Source organism: Aquarana catesbeiana, linkage group LG05 (genome assembly GCF_042186555.1).
Source record: "Aquarana catesbeiana isolate 2022-GZ linkage group LG05, ASM4218655v1, whole genome shotgun sequence".
Classification (NCBI taxonomy): domain Eukaryota; kingdom Metazoa; phylum Chordata; class Amphibia; order Anura; family Ranidae; genus Aquarana; species Aquarana catesbeiana.
In genome coordinates, this window is record NC_133328.1 from 1,052,637 (window position 1) to 1,068,855 (window position 16,219).

Genomic DNA, 16,219 nt, shown 5'->3' on the forward strand with positions numbered 1-16,219 from the left:
ACCATCCCCTGTCCAATAAAAGGTCTTCTGTGCCCACCAACCATCCAGTTTGAAAAAAGAACCTCAGTGCCCACCAACCATCTAGTCTGAAAAAATGCCTCCGTGTCCACCAACAATCCTAAAAATAGGGCCTCTGTACCCACCATCACATCTGACAAAAGGATCGTGCCTTCCAACCACTCAGTCTAATGAAAAAGGGTCTCCATGCCCACCAACCATCCCTTCTGATGAAAGACCCCCATGCCAACCAACCATCCCTTGACAGAAGAGCCTCTTTTCCCACCAAACATCGCGTCTGATGAAAGGGCCTCTTTTCCCACCAAACATCCCGTCTGATGAAAGGGCCTCAGCGCCCACCAAACATCCCGTCTGATGAAAGGGCCTCAGCGCCCACCAACCATCCCGTCTGATGAAAGGGCCTCAGCGCCCACCAACCATCGCGTCTGATGAAAGGGCCTCAGCGCCCACCAAACATCCCGTCTGATGAAAGGGCCTCAGCGCCCACCAAACATCCCGTCTGATGAAAGGGCCTCAGCGCCCACCAAACATCCCGTCTGATGAAAGGGCCTCAGCGCCCACCAAACATCCCGTCTGATGAAAGGGCCTCAGCGCCCACCTACCATCCCTTGACAGAAGAGCCTCAGTGCCCACCAACCATCCCATCTGATGAAAGGATTTGAAGATAACCTGTCAGCCATGTAAACTTTTACTTTGCTAAATGTGGTTTTCTTTAGAGGCCATTAAATTGGCTTTTCCTTTTGTTCCCCCACTTTACTGCTACCCCCCCTTGAACCTGCTTACCTACCACCCCATCTGATGGAATCGCCTCTATGCCCACCAAACATCCTCGTCTGATGAAAGGTCCTCCGTGCCCACCAACTCTGCTGTCAAAACGGTCTTCATGCCCACCAACCATCCCTTCTGATGAAAGACCCCCATGCCAACCAACCATCCCTTGACAGAAGAGCCTCTTTTCCCACCAAACATCGCGTCTGATGAAAGGGCCTCTTTTCCCACCAAACATCCCGTCTGATGAAAGGGCCTCAGCGCCCACCAAACATCCCGTCTGATGAAAGGGCCTCAGTGCCCACCAACCATCCCTGTGCTCACTGTACCCTCCCAGCACAATGGCCAAGTTACTGTCTTCAATATGGCCGACTGAGGCTCAGATCGAGGCTTGGCCATCTTGCGATTGTGTGATAATATATTCAGAACGATGCTTGGCTTTTGTATAGCGTACAAACCATGGCAACTCAGTGCGTGCCCCTGGACGACGTAATTTTATGACGAAACATGTAGGGCGGAGCGACTTGCTGACGTCACCAATCCCATACGTACCCTAGAGGATGGGTTGTTTTGTGGGGCGGCTGACACAGGAGATATGAAAGCAGTTTTGTACCAGCAGCAGCTGTAAGTGCATTACTTTTTATTTAAATAAATTTACAAGGATTTTACACTATGTGGAGCACTTTGCTTTCTTGAGATATCACTACATCCTATACGGCACCAAGGGGTGAATTTGTTGGGAGACCATCTGGACCTGGAGAAAGGCCTTGGCTGGGCTAAAGCCACAAGCGCTAAGGATCCCTTGCAATGAAGAATCAACTGGAGCTGGTAAGTGGGCCTTTCAGCTGTTGGTGGCGGCACCGATATTCCAATCACTTCGGTGGTGGATGGTGGGGATCGTTAAGTTACTTTCACATTACTTATGGACTGATTTTTATTCATTTTCACATTGATCTCATATTATATGTGGATTGTTTGAATCATTTAAGTGTTTATATATGCTTGAAAAGTGCGACCTATATATTTTTTTATGTTTACTCACTGTGTACGCGTCTCACAGGAGGTTTTCTGCTTGTACCTTTTTAGAATTTTTAGCGTGTTTATTTTCACGCTTTTTATGTTAAACCTTTTATTAGATTTTAGACAGTAGTTTCATGTATAATTGTACAACAGGAGCATCAAATGAGTGATGTAGGCCCCGCCACGGCTCACGTTCAGCTCCTGCTCGGTGTCCCCCCGCCATGGCTCCTGCATGGCCCCCACGTCTCCGCCACTGCTCCTGCATGGCCCCCCACCCCCCGCCACAGCTCCTACATGGCCCCCCACCCCCCGCCACGGCTCCTGCATGGCCCCCATCCCACGGCTCCTGCTTGGCCCCAACCACGTCTCCTGCTTGGCCCCTGCCACGGCTCCTGCATGGCCCCCATCCCACCCCTTGCCACGGCTCCTGCATGGCCCCCAACCCCCAGCTCCTGCTTGGCCCCAACCACGGCTCCTGCTTGGCCCCCACCCCCCGCCACAGCTCCTGCATGGCACCCAGCGCCCCCCCGCCACGGCTCCTGCATGGCACCCAGCGCCCCCCCCCGCCACGGCTCCTGCATGGCCCCCAGCGCCCCGGCTCCTGCTTGGCCCCAACCACCCCCCGCCACGGCCAATGCTCGCCCGCACCCCCCCAAAACTTTCACTGAAACAAATATGTGAGTGGCTACAAGTTACCTCTCCTACTGCAAGGATTGATTGGTCATGGTGATCTAAAGGCTTAAATGTATTTTAGATAATTAAATATGCAAAGGAGTTCTAATTTCACTTGTTACAAGTTTCTGAAAATCAAAGGTTTCAGGGGTGTCATCACCCGTCAAGTCAGCAAGCCAAGGGCAGCCAATGAAATCAGAATCCCGGACGCACCCCCAAGTATCTGGTGCCCAACCTCTGGCCTGAGCACCACATGCGGCCCTTTGTAGGAGCCCAGCAGTCAGTAGGGGAATCAATCATTTGTATAGAGGCTTTAATGACAATGAACTCCAGCAGTCTCATGTCCCCTCTCTGACAATCTCCTGTAGTGTCCATTCACTCTCCAAGTAAGTGTTCCATGTCTGCAGTCCCTGATCATCCCCTATAGTATTGTCCGATATCTGACAGTCTATTGTATGCTGAACATTACACACGGCAATTTGGAGCTGTCGGGGGACACAGTTCAGGCCCCCCACTCCTTGTATGTTGACAACCACTGACAACAGGAAATAAAAAGACATTAATACAGCTCTGCATTCTCTAAAACATCACGAGAGGTGTAAGGACCTGATACCGGCCCCTTCTGCAATCCCATGTACAGAAAAGAGCTCAGACTGGGAGAGGGAGAGGCCGCACAGGGAGTTGATCAGTTGTGCAGCAATGCTCATGTGTTAACAAGATGCATGCTGATAGGAGGAGAGAGCAGAGTGACAGAGGGATGAGCTCAGCGGAGCTCATCACTCTGCTCTCTCCTTCCATTTTTTTCTTTACTGTCCAGTCGCGGGCTGTGGGAGGGGCAAAACCTGACCGTTACTGAGGGCTGTGCTGAGCTGGCAGAGCTGTGCACATCTCAGAAATGGATGGACAGATCTACAAATCCTTTAGCAGAGCTCCCATATAAGGGCATCATCTGTATGAAGAGCCGTATTCCTGCCATTCAACTTTAAAGTAAAGGAGGCCCCCGGGCTGCTCTATATCTCACCCAAACTGCAATTCTTCACATCTCAGCAGCGGCGCTCCAAATAAATACGTCTTCTGGTCGTCTTTCCAGATTTTATGTTGCGGTTATTATTATCTTAGTTGCCAAAGTCGGTAAATCTCCTTCACCAACTTCTCCTACCCCGTCCCACCATCTGTTTCCTTGTAACTCCGGCACACCTGCTCCACGCCGAGACGTTACCCCCCACTTCTGAATGGAAACAGTTCCTATTTTAGTAAGATGATCGTTAGAAAGCTGGGGGGGGGGACAAAACCGTAATGCCCTCCTCACCTCGCACGGACCTATGAAAACCAACCAATCTCTATGCAGCAGGTGGGGGGGGGGGGGCGAAGAATTAAAATTTATTTGGCCGTCCTTTAACTCTTTCAAGCCATTTTTGCACACGTTAAAAAATAAAAAAATAGGATCAATCATTTTAGGCCTGAAGATTTGATAAAACCCCCAAAAAACATTCTCTGAAAGCAGACCCCCCCCCTAAAGAATAAAATAGTGGAAGTTCCAAATTTTTATGTCACATATAAGTGCAATGCTTTATGAAATGCAAAAATACACACTAGTTAATTTTAATGCACATAAACACATTTCTTTTTTTGTAAAATATAAAAAGATGAGGTAGTGCCGAGTAAATAGATACCAAACATGTCAAACCTTATAAGGACCCAATAAACAGCAACTTCAATGCCCTATATTTTCCATAGGAAATGTTTTAAAGTTCCTACAAGTCATCAGTTTAAAGTATAAGTAAAAAGGCAAACAAAACTTTTTTTTAATGTTGGATAGAGTGCAGCGGGATTAGAACCACTGTCAGTTTTTATTGCTGTCTGTCTTAGGGAGAGTCACCCTCTCCATTTTGGGTTTTCCCCCAGAAAAGTAACAGAGGGAAAATCTTCCAATTGCGGCACTAGTTCTGGTGACCTGGAGGGTCCACAAAGGATTCTCTTCATTTGCAGGGATTTCCTCTCACTTCCTGTTTGGCTATGGGACAGGAAGTGAAGGGAAATCTCCCCAATGGGGGACAAATGGTGAAAAAAAATATAGAACAGGAGTTCTCACCCTCACTTATCCAAAATGAAAAAAAGTTTTGCCTATAGTTCACCCTTGGGTCATTCTTCTATCACCGATCCAATACACCAAAGCCAACCACATTCTTCATCCTATAGCAGGGATATGAAATTAGCGGACCTCCAGCTGTGTCAGAACTACAACTCCCATGAGGCATAGCAAGACCCTGACAGCCACAAGCATAACACCCAGAGGCAAAGGCATGATGGGACTTGTAGTTTTGCAACAGCTGGAGGTCCGCTAATTGCAGATCCCTGTCCTATAGCATCAGAAGAGTATTCTCAAGTACCAGAGCAATACCAAAGCCCATTCCCGTAAGATGGTCTTCACCTCTGAGCGGTGTACGGTTATCCGCCAAACCACCCATAGCAACTAAAGAGTAAAGATGGACATGGCTACTTCATAAAGCAATGATGGCCATTGAACTGAACGCTATTCTAGGCAGGACTCAATCCCACAGACTAACTTCTATGCAGAGTGGAGGAATCACCACCATCAATAGTTAATAAGTCTCCACATCTCACTCACATGTGACTTGGCCAAAGGTTTAGATCAGGGTTTCTCAACCAGGGTTCCATAAAAGCCTAGGGTTCCTCCTGAGGTTGCTAGGGGTTCCTTGAACAATGAACAATTTCTGCCTCTCAGATAAGTTCCCACTGACACCATTCATCTTTTTTGGCTCTCTGTAAGAGGGTAATATTTCCCACTGACCACCAATGTAAGGAACATTCTTCTCACTGATCACCAATGTAAGGAACATTCTTCTCACTGATCACCAATGTAAGGAACATTCTTCTCACTGATCACCAATGTAAGGAACATTCTTCTCACTGATCACCAATGTAAGGAACATTCTTCTCACTGATCACCAATGTAAGGAACATTCTTCTCACTGATCACCAATGTAAGGAACATTCTTCTCACTGATCACCAATGTAAGGAACATTCTTCTCACTGATCACCAATGTAAGGAACATTCTTCTCACTGATCACCAATGTAAGGAACATTCTTCTCACTGATCACCAATGTAAGGAACATTCTTCTCACTGATCACCAATGTAAGGGACATTCTTCTCACTGATCACCAATGTAAGGAACATTCTTCTCACTGATCACCAATGTAAGGAACATTCTTCTCTCTGATCACCAATGTAAGGGACATTCTTCTCATTGATCACCAATGTAAGGAACATTCTTCTCACTGATCACCAATGTAAGGGACATTCTTCTCTCTGATCACCAATGTAAGGGACATTCTTCTCATTGATCACCAATGTAAGGAACATTCTTCTCACTGATCACCAATGTAAGGAACATTCTTCTCACTGATCACCAATGTAAGGAACATTCTTCTCACTGATCACCAATGTAAGGAACATTCTTCTCACGGATCACCAATGTAAGGAACATTCTTCTCACGGATCACCAATGTAAGGAGCATTCTCTGACCAAACTAATATTCTTAGCAGGGGTTCCCTGAGACTGGAATGTTATTTCAGAGGTTTTCTCTATGTTGAAAAGAATGAGTAAGGCTGATTTAGAGCAATGTGTTCAGACTTGGCAGTGAACGAACGCATGGACCATTATAGAGAAAAACAATGACATAACCTGCCACAAATTAAAAAGAGGTCAGAGGATGGCCACACCCATTCTACAAGGAGACTGATGGCCAGAAGCGGGGGGGGGTCAAAGGAAATGACAGGTGGGACAGCAATGGCTGCTGGGTGATAGGTATATACTTGGGCAAATGTGTTATAAGATGCGCAGTGGTCTCCAAAATGTATATTCCAAATTACCGACCACATCTGACAATTTCTAATGCTCAAGGCGAGCCTAAAAAACTGAAATCTGAAGAAATATGGTTTGCCTTTGACAGGTGAATTCTATCATTTCCAAATTCTGAGACACTACTCTCAACTAGTATGCACCAAGTGAAGTTCGATCTCTGGATTTCAATACCTGCTTTGGGTCAGTGACTCAAAGTTCTAAAGGCAGAGGAGGAGAAGTATGAAGGTCAGACAAGGAGCATTTTGAGAGGGAAAGGTAGGTAGGCTGCATTTCCTCTCTGTACAGGTTTCCTTTGAACTTTTAAACAGTTATCTGTCCATTCAAGGCAAAGGGTCAGTGTCTACTGAAAGCCTACCACTTCATCGAGGGATACCAACCCATCCGTGCTCATTCACCACCTCTCTGCTGCAAGGGTCCACCGCTCCCCAAGGTCCACCACTCCCCAAGGTACTCCCCAAGGTCCACCACTCCCGCTGCAGATGATTTTGAGCTTACCCAAGTGATGGAGTCACTGCCCTCCCCCCCACCACATGTTGTTAGGGTTTGGCGACTGGCTGCTCAGGCCTAAGCACTGTCATATGTAGGGGGGTCACATGTTCCCCCATACCTGGAAAAAATGGCATGAGACCCCGAATGGAGCAGGGAGGCGGAGGAGGGCAAAAGGTGAACATAATGTTGCTGGGAGGTGGGCTATCATCCCAACTTCCCACTTGTGTACCCCTCTGATAGAGTTACATTTTAGTTACTAAGGGTTCAAATTCTCTAACTTTGGAGCCACGCCCCAGACACACCCATCGGTCTAACGAAAGACCCTTTATTTGGGGAGGATATATTCTTTCAAACTTTATGAAAACGAAGAAAAAAAAAAAGAGACATAAAAATGGAATCACAGCCGTGCGACGCACAAAAAGTTTGGCACACACTGTACCCTAAACGTAACGAGGCCAATCATCGCTGCTAAGAACGTCTGCATTAAAGGGCCATTAACCCTAAAATGTAAGCCATTAAGATCACTGCTGGAAACTGCTGATGCAGGCATGAAATGATAGATAATACCTTGCAATGTGCAGGGCTAGAGAATTGTTATTCATCGTGTATCCTCGGTGGACGTCTTCCAGGCTATGAAGAATGGAAGGAAAATGGTTTTCACACTCAGGATGTACACATACCAGCATTAATGTGCATGTAAATCACAAATCTATATATTCGGTTTGGATAGAGGCTAGTAAGGAACCCTTCTTATCTAAAGATTTACTAATCTGTGGAGCCACAATGAGAGGCCTCTCCATCAGGAGAGCTCCAATCAGTTATCAGCACTGAGATCTTGACGCGGATACATCTTGATGCAGAAGGGATCTCTGGAATCCCAAAGAGGATCCTCCCTAGGGGAGCTACAATCAGCTTTCAGTGCCGAGATCCTGACACCGATCTTGGATGCAAGAGAGGATTCATGGAGGCCCAATGAAATGGCCATCCACAAGGAGAGCTCCAATCAGTTTTCAGCACTGATCCTGGTGTTGAGAGCGCCCATCTGCAATGAGAGGCCTTGCCACCAGAAGAGCTCCAATCAGTTTTAGACACCGAGCTCCTGAAGCTGATAGATCTGCATGCAGGAGAGATCCATGGAGCCCCAATGAGATGCCCATCCACCAGAAGAGCTCCAATCAGTTTTAGACATAGAGCTCCTGACGCTGATAGATCTGCATGCAGGAGAGATCCATGGAGCCCCAATGAGATGCCCATCCACCAGGAGAGCTCCCAATCAGCCTTCAGCACTGCAATTCTGGTACTGATCTCTATGAAAAAGGGATCCATGGAGCCCAAATGAGAAGCTCATCCACTAGAAGAGCTCCAATCAGTTTCCAGCATCGATAGATCTCGATACAGGAAAGATTTGTGGTGTGGCAAAGAGGCCCCTTCTCCAGTAGACCTCCAATCAACTTTCAGCACTACAATCCAGGCGCCGATACATCTTGAAGCAGAAGGGATCTGTAGAGCTCCAATAAAGACTCCTCTCCCTAGGGGAGCTCCAATCAGCTTTCAGGAGCGGAGATCCTGGCACTGATAGATCAAGATTTGGGGGAGCCGCGGTGTGTAGAGAAGCATCGCCGTCACGGCTGCGCTGGTGGCTCCCAGCACTTCCTGGTCCACGGGTAAAGTCAGTAGCAGCGGGCTGATGTCACAACCAGGTGTCAGCGGGCGGTGCACACGTTTGGAGCAGGGGGGCTCCTTCATCAGGCCTGATGCGCCGACTATTCATCATCTCGTGAGTCTTATTCTATTTGCTTGGAATTATAAAGTTTTATATTGCTGCACTTAGATGGCGCTGCTCTTCTCCCTGCAGAACTCCTTCTAGCTCTTAATTGAGCCGGCAGCCGTCCACAGCCAGCATTTCACATCAGACTTTGTTCTTATATTTACTTTTTATGCCCATAGCCTGTGCTCTTTCCATCCAGCGGCTCAGTGCGCCAAAAGATGGTTTGTCCTTTTTTGCACGCTGTAGTACCCTTGTGTGAACGAGGCCTAGGATCGAGGTAAGTATTCATCTGTTGGGGGGGGGGGGGCGCGAGGTAAGAAAGACATTTTTGAAGCGGAGTTCCACCCACATTTTTCACTCCTCACCATGCGGTACTAATGTGCATCCTTAAAATGAATAGGCAATTTATTCTTTATTTTTTTCTGTTCCCTTACCCGATTTAAGCCCATATCTAACTTCACCTCCTCCTTTAGCCGCCGTGGCGCCGTACATCATTCCTGGTTTTGCACTCCTAGATCTTGGTCAGCTTGGCAAGGCACCCATAACCTTTAACACTGGCGTCTATGAAAATTCTTTTTTAGCTTGGTATGGCACTGCTCCCGTAACATTTAACATTGGCGTCTATGCAAGCTAACCAAAATTGCACCACACTGCAAACGCGAAGGGGCTCGGGTAGATAATTAGGGGGGGGTGCTAGGGAGGCTGCTACACACAGGTTTTTTATCTTAATGCATTCACCTTCTGCCTTTACAACTCCTTTAACATTGGCGACTATGGAAATTCTTGGTCAACTTGGCATGGCACGGCTCCCGTAACATTTAACATTGGCGTCTATGGAAAATCGTGGTCAGCTTGGTATGGCTGTGCCATGTCAAGCTGACCAAGATTGCACTGCACATGCGTGAGATCAGCAGGTGCATATGCTGGGTAGCCAGCATGCACGAAATCCAGGGAGAAGGACACTGTGGCTTCAGATGCCCACACTGGAGATGGCCACGCTGTGCAGGAACTTCACAAAGTAAGAAAACGATACTGCAAAAATAGAAAACTGGGCATAGTTTACAGCATACCTTTGTTACATTGCACAAGGCACGAGTATTCTAGGGGTATTTTTATCTTACAAGTCATACTTCGGCCGGAACTCCACTTTAAAAGTGCACTTCTCCTTTATAATGGTTTGTTCCGTCAGTCAGGAGCTGAAACTGCAAAACGCCATTGAAGAGCGGCGGTAATAAGTCCTCATTGAGAGGCATTAGCGTATGGAAAGAGGCAGAAATGTGCGCATTACGGCACTTCAACTTGTCACCAATCTCGCAGAATAAATATTCATAAATATTCTTCTTTCAGGTAAAAGATTGGCCCAGCAAGGAGTCCTGAAGCATGACAGGCGTCTCTCACGTTTCGTTTTTTTTCGCCATTTAAGCCATCAGGAAATGTGTGCAAATGACAGGCGGTGCTCATAGTCGGTGGAGAGGAGCGTCAGACACGCGGCCCCTGGCACCCTAACCCCTCCCCCCCCCCCCCCCCCGCCTACCGCTCTAAGTGCTGTGTCCGCACACGGGGGAGGAGAGGGAAATGTCACCAGAGAAAAATGGAGCTTAAACGGCGATTTTATTGACCAGCGGGGGCTGCAGACAATGCCAGTGTGCGGAGCGGAGTCACGCTGGATGACGGGATATTACAATCTGAAGCCTTGACGCTTTCCTGCGATGGCCGCCCACAGAGCCCAAAGCTGTAGCCAGAGATCTCACATCATCCCTTCTACATTTACATATCTGAGAACCCGATACCGGGGTAGAAATCACACTCACTGATGGGGGGAACAAAGAACATCTCCAGCTGGGTCACTTACACACCTTGCAGGGGACAATGCTGCAGGTTCTTGCCTGCCTGTGCTCTGCAGATACTGAGATCAGCCTTGTTAAAGTGCACTTAAAGTGGAGTTCCGGCCAAAATATGATTTTTAAGATAAAAATACCCCTAGAATATGCATGCCTCGTACAATGTAACAAAGGTATGCTGTAAACTATGCCCAGTTTTCTATTTGTGCAGCATTGTTTTCTTACTTTGTAAAGTTGCTGCACAGCGCGGCCATCTCCAGTGTGGGCATCTGAAGCCACAGTGTCCTTCTTCCTGGATTCCGTGAATGCTGGCTACCCAGAATGCACCTGCCAATCTCACGCATGTGCAGTGCAATCTTGGTCAGCTTGACATGGCACAGCCATACCAAGCTGACCAAGATTTTCCATAGACGCCAATGTTAAATGTTACGGGAGCCGTGCCATGCCAAGCGGACAAAGAATTTCCATAGACGCCAATGTTAAATGTTACGGGAGCCGTGCCATGCCAAGCGGACAAAAAATTTCCATAGACGCCAATGTTAAAGGAGTTGTAAAGGCAGAAGGTTTTTCATCTTAATGCATTAAGATAAAAAACCTGTGGGTATAGGCCTCCCCAGCACCCCCCCTAATTACCTACCCGAGCCCCTTCTCTCTGCAGCAATGTCCACAAGTGTCTTAGCTGTCCCAGACACTCCTGATTGGCTGAGATAAAGCAGGGGTGCCATTGGCTCCCACGGCTGTCAATCAAAATCAGTAAGTCAGGGGAAATAGGGGGCGGGGCAAGGTCAGGGCTCTGTGTCTGAATGGATACACGGAGCTTTGACTTAGCTCGGGTGTCCCCTGTAGCAAGCTGCTGGCTGAGGGTCACTCGATAGGAGGAGGAGCCAGGAGCAGCAAAGAGGGACCCGAGAAGAGGAGGATCTGGGCTACTCTGTGCAGCGAGCCTTTACAAATCACTTTAAACGTTACGGGAGCAGTGCCATGCCAAGCTGACCAAGATCTCCCAGGAGCCAATGAAAAACCGGAAATGACGTACGGCCCCTAGATATAGGCAGAAATCAGGTAAGTGAACAGAAAAAAAAAAAAAAAAAAATTGCCAATTCATTTTAAGGATGGACATTAGTGCTGGATGGTGAGGAGTGAAAAATGTGAGTGGATCTCCGCTTTAAAAAGTTTCTTTCTGACCTAGCTTCAATTCCCATTTCCCTTACTTGAGATACCGGCGCCTGCACCCAAGGCTGGTGGAAGAATCGGTTCAGGCGAGGACATTGTGGGATCCCTGGACAGGTAAGTGTCCTTATATTGAAAGTCAGCAGCTGCAGTATTTGTAGCTGCGGGGGGGGGGTTGGGGGATTTATAAACCAGAGAGCAATGCCCCTTTAATTCTCCCCCCCCCTCTCTTGTACCCCTCCCCCTCCTTGTTGGGTCTGCTGGCACCAATTCCTGCTGGGGGAGGAGGTATAAAATCATTTTCTGCAGCAGATTCCGCACGCATTATTACAACATGAAAGAAAAAACTGATCTATTAGGCGCTTTGATTTTCTGCATTACGGAAAATCACTAGCAAGTTTGTTTCCGCCTGAAAATTAAAAACCCTCCACATTCATTTAGATAATGCATTCCGGACGCAATCACGGTGTAATATTCTGCCGGCTCCCTCATTGGCTGAGCCGTAACGCAGCACAAAAAAAAGGGCGACGAGGGTTCCGGACAGGAAACTCGGCTCTCCTCCTCCTCCGGTACAATAAGTCACGGGGGGGGGGGGGGGGGGGGGGCACCTGACTGTCCTATCCAGATTTTAAAAAAAAAAAACGCTACCTGCGGATTGGTCCGAGTCGCATTTAATTCGGACATCACGATGGCGTCTTAAAAGGTCACGTGGTTTAGTTGGAATGATTTCTAAATCGAGTCAATTGAGGATAAAAATGACGGCGACTCTCTCTCGGCAGTAAACGGTTGAACAAAACGGGCGACCTGCGAGAAGGCGGATGGGAGATTATATGGCATGAAACTCCGAAACCAAAAATCGGCATTCAATCGCTGCGTCACGCCTGACCAACGTCCACGCAGCAGAAGGCGGGGTGCGCTTTTCTTCTCATTTACTGGAGATTTTCACACCCGTAACAGCGAGGCGTATAAACCATTTCTTCATTATTTCTGCACATTAACCAATTCCGGACCGCCCGCCGTCGTTCTACGTCCGTACTTTGACGTTGAATACTGTTGTTATGGTAGCAGATAGCTGCCACAACCCCGGTATTTTTAAAAACATTGTTCAGTCCGCTTTCAGATAAAAGTGGTCGACGGAGTCACCGCAAGATCACTTATCGGCCGCGGGAAAGGACCACCCCCCCCCCCTCCCGCCGCATTCCGGTCCTCTCCGCTGCTGACCGGATCCTTCGGTAGTGGCGGAGACGATCGGGGTCCTTTCTCCTGTGAGGCTGGAAGCTGAGTGAGGGAATGATGCCCCCACCCCCACTCGGCTCCATACCATTGGATGACGGAAGCTACATCAAACTTCACTTCTGCCCAATGGCCTTAAAAGGGGGAAAAAAAAATTACTGGGAAAAAAAAAAAAAAAACACTTTTTTTTTTATTGCATGTAAATGTGAGATCTGAGGTCTTTTTGACCCCAAGACCTCTCCATAAAGAGGACCTGCCATCCTTTTTTTTTTTCAATTACAAGGGATGTTTACATCCCTGTGTGAATCTGACAAGCAGACTGCAGTCCGTCAGATGAAAGCATTCATCCAGCGGCCCGATTGATTACAAACGCTTTAAGTTCAGTTAATCAATAGAATAAAAAAAATTCTCATATAAACCTGTATGGATATTTTTAACCCAGGACAAGGTTACTTTAAAACACAGCTACTCAACAGGCTCAGGAAGTGGAGTCCTTTGCTGAAGACATAGGACATGACACCAGTATTGCCTGTCCTCTTACCTGCAGCTCCTCTTTCCCCATTATGGACTTACCATGCCTAGTTTTACAGTGTCTCTTTGGCAGCCATCTTGTTAGAGGCAGGGCTTTGCTTCTTTAAGTCAGAGCTGGCCACCCCAAGACTAATGATAGGGGTGGAGGAAGTACAGTTCCACAGACTGGATGAAGCAGATGCAGGGAGATCCTTGCAGTACAGGTCCCTCAGGTACAGTTTCCTCTCCAGCAAGGAAAACAGTGAGCAGTACAGTACTGACCACCAAATCTGATGAGACTTAGGCTTCATGTATGCATAGCCTACTTTGAAGTGCCACGATTTTACCACGATTGTCCCGTGTTTTGTGGCCGGAGGTCAGAACGTTCCTCTCCTGAATGCGATTCTTCCACGTTCAGGAAAGGGAGGTTGAACCTCCAATAACCGCAGCAGCTCCTAAACTCTGCTAAAAGCCCATGTGTACATGGACAGACGGGGCTTATGGGGTTGAGTTTAGGTGCTTGGGCAAAATAACACCAAAAGCTCCTAAACTGAAGTGTAAGAGTTGCTAGTGTACATGGAGCCCAACATTCAGGGGCATTATTGCCTCATATGATCTCACCCTGCAGACATACAGCTAGGAGATTCCAGGCACAGGAAGTGAACCGCCATTTTCAAAGGAGAATGCAAAGCAAAAAGATACATTGTTCAGGGTATTACTTCTAACATTTCTGGATTAACATTATATAACAAAAATGCACATTTTGAATTTCAGATCCTCTTTATAGCAGAACTAAACCCTCCGGTTTTATACAGCCGAGGAAGATGCCGCCCCCCCCTCCTTCTATGTGGGTCTCAAGGTGCGGCACATATGACCAGCTATGGCACCAGGACTGGAAAGTTCACTGAAGAGCTGGTAAAAGCACAACTGAGCGTTCTCCCCAGAGCCATGCCTGGAATGTTGCTCTTTGGGGAACCATTCAATGTGTTTTAGTTCGGCTTTATAGTGTTAGGTCATCATTTCAGAAAAGTTGTACCCCATACCCCTCCCCCTTACCTCTCAGCAGAAGAAACTCCCTCCTGGCGCAGTAGGTGGAGGCCACTGGCCGCTCGCTGTAACACCGGGATCACTTCCCCTACAAGAGAAGACAGAACGCTGTTAATGGACACGTAGGCACAGGCAAGGCTGCATTGGTGGGCGTTGGTGAGGCTGCATTGGTGGGCACTAGTGAGGCTGCATTGGCGGGCACTAGTGAGGCTGCACTGATGGGAACAGGTCACGCTGCACTGATGAGGCTGCACTGATGAGGCTGCACTGGTGGGCGCTGGTGAGGCTGCACTGGTGGGCGCTGGTGAGGCTGCATTGATAAAGTTGTTGTTCATATTTTTTTTGTAACTTAATTCTGCATAAAACATTTAAGTGTCATTTCATGAGATAGTTTAGGAGGGCGTGTTTAGGGGTGGAATTAGGGGCGGGGCAGGGAAGGGGTTGGGCGGGGCAACTAGCGTCGCATAACCCTTAAAGGGGTTGTAAACCCTCGTGTATTTTTACCTTAATGCATCCTATGCTTTAAGGTGAAAAAAAAAAACCCCTGGCAGTGACCGGCCCCCCCAGCCCCCCATTTTACCTACCTGAGCCCCATATTTCTGTCGGCGGAGACGCACTCTCCCTTTCTCCATGGGGTCCCAGCTCTTGATTGGATAGATAGCAGCACAGCGATTGGCTCGCACTGCTGTCAATCAAATCCAATGGCGCGTGCGCCGTGGCCGAGTCCGACATTCGTGTCTATGGACACCAAATGCTTGACCTAGGAGCGCGCCCGCAAGGTAACCGCCCTGGGAGAGCTCTTCTCCTAGGGGGTTATCTGATGCGGGGAGGAGCCGCGAGAGCCGCCGGGGGACCCCAGAAGAGGAGGATCGGGGCCACTCTGTGCAAAACAAGCTGAACAGGAGGTAAGTATGACATGTTTGCTATTTACAATGACTTTAAGGCCTGGCTAGTAGCTGAGGACTTGAATATTGAGCTCTGGTAACACCTATATGGTTGTAGAAGTGGAAAAATAACAGAACCGCCGGATTACCACACAACAAAAGGTTATAAAAGGGGATTCAGAGAACAAAACGCATTATGTTGATGCAGAGGTGTCATCTTTTTCTGGTGGCCTAGTGACACAACCCGCTAAATATTTCCGGTGCTCCCACCACAGGGCCGCGATTGTTGCCGCACCGCCAGGCCTGAAATCGGGTAACCATTACAAAGGAGTCACGTGCTGACGTTTTGCGTTGTCCTGCGTGCAGAAAACCTGAAAAGCGAGCCGGGCGCGGTGATTGACGGGCAGAAAGTAAATGGGCAGATAGGGGAAGACACTGCGAGGTGAGGGAGATTGCCAGATACCAGCTGCAAAACTCATGAATATAAAACGCTCTCCTGACAATCAAATTATTACCCAGAAAATCAGCCCAAATATATTCAGAATCATCCCTCACCGAAGATGACAACTGATTTCCCCGAGAAGTCGTTATTATTCCGCCGCGGTGCCGCACACGCGCCTTTCTACATGCAGTCGCTCTACTCAGCTAATTCCAAATGCATTAAATACCGGAGGAAGGGCCGCCGGTTATATCAACTTCACTAAAGACATAAACAGCCTGCGGAGCGCCAGCTGCTGAGGAACTACAAGTTCCAGCATGCCACAGCAACAACCTGCAACCCTACAGCGATACCGGGGGGGGAGGGGGCCTCAGTGGTGACCCATTACAGCCAACTGCTAATCCCCTTGAGTTGAGAGGTCAAATCGATTAAAAATTTCAGCAAATCGATTTTTTTTTTTTTTTTTCACC

At 48.0% G+C, this 16,219-nt stretch overlaps 1 protein-coding gene across 1 annotated transcript in view; it reads right to left on the reverse strand.

Annotated features, from left to right (window-relative positions):
- Window positions 1-16,219, reverse strand: part of TSNARE1 (t-SNARE domain containing 1) — a gene marked incomplete in the record, with an annotated part of 405,182 nt that overhangs the window by 344,694 nt on the left and 44,269 nt on the right. The window contains 1 exon segment of the mRNA XM_073629371.1: window positions 14,436-14,514.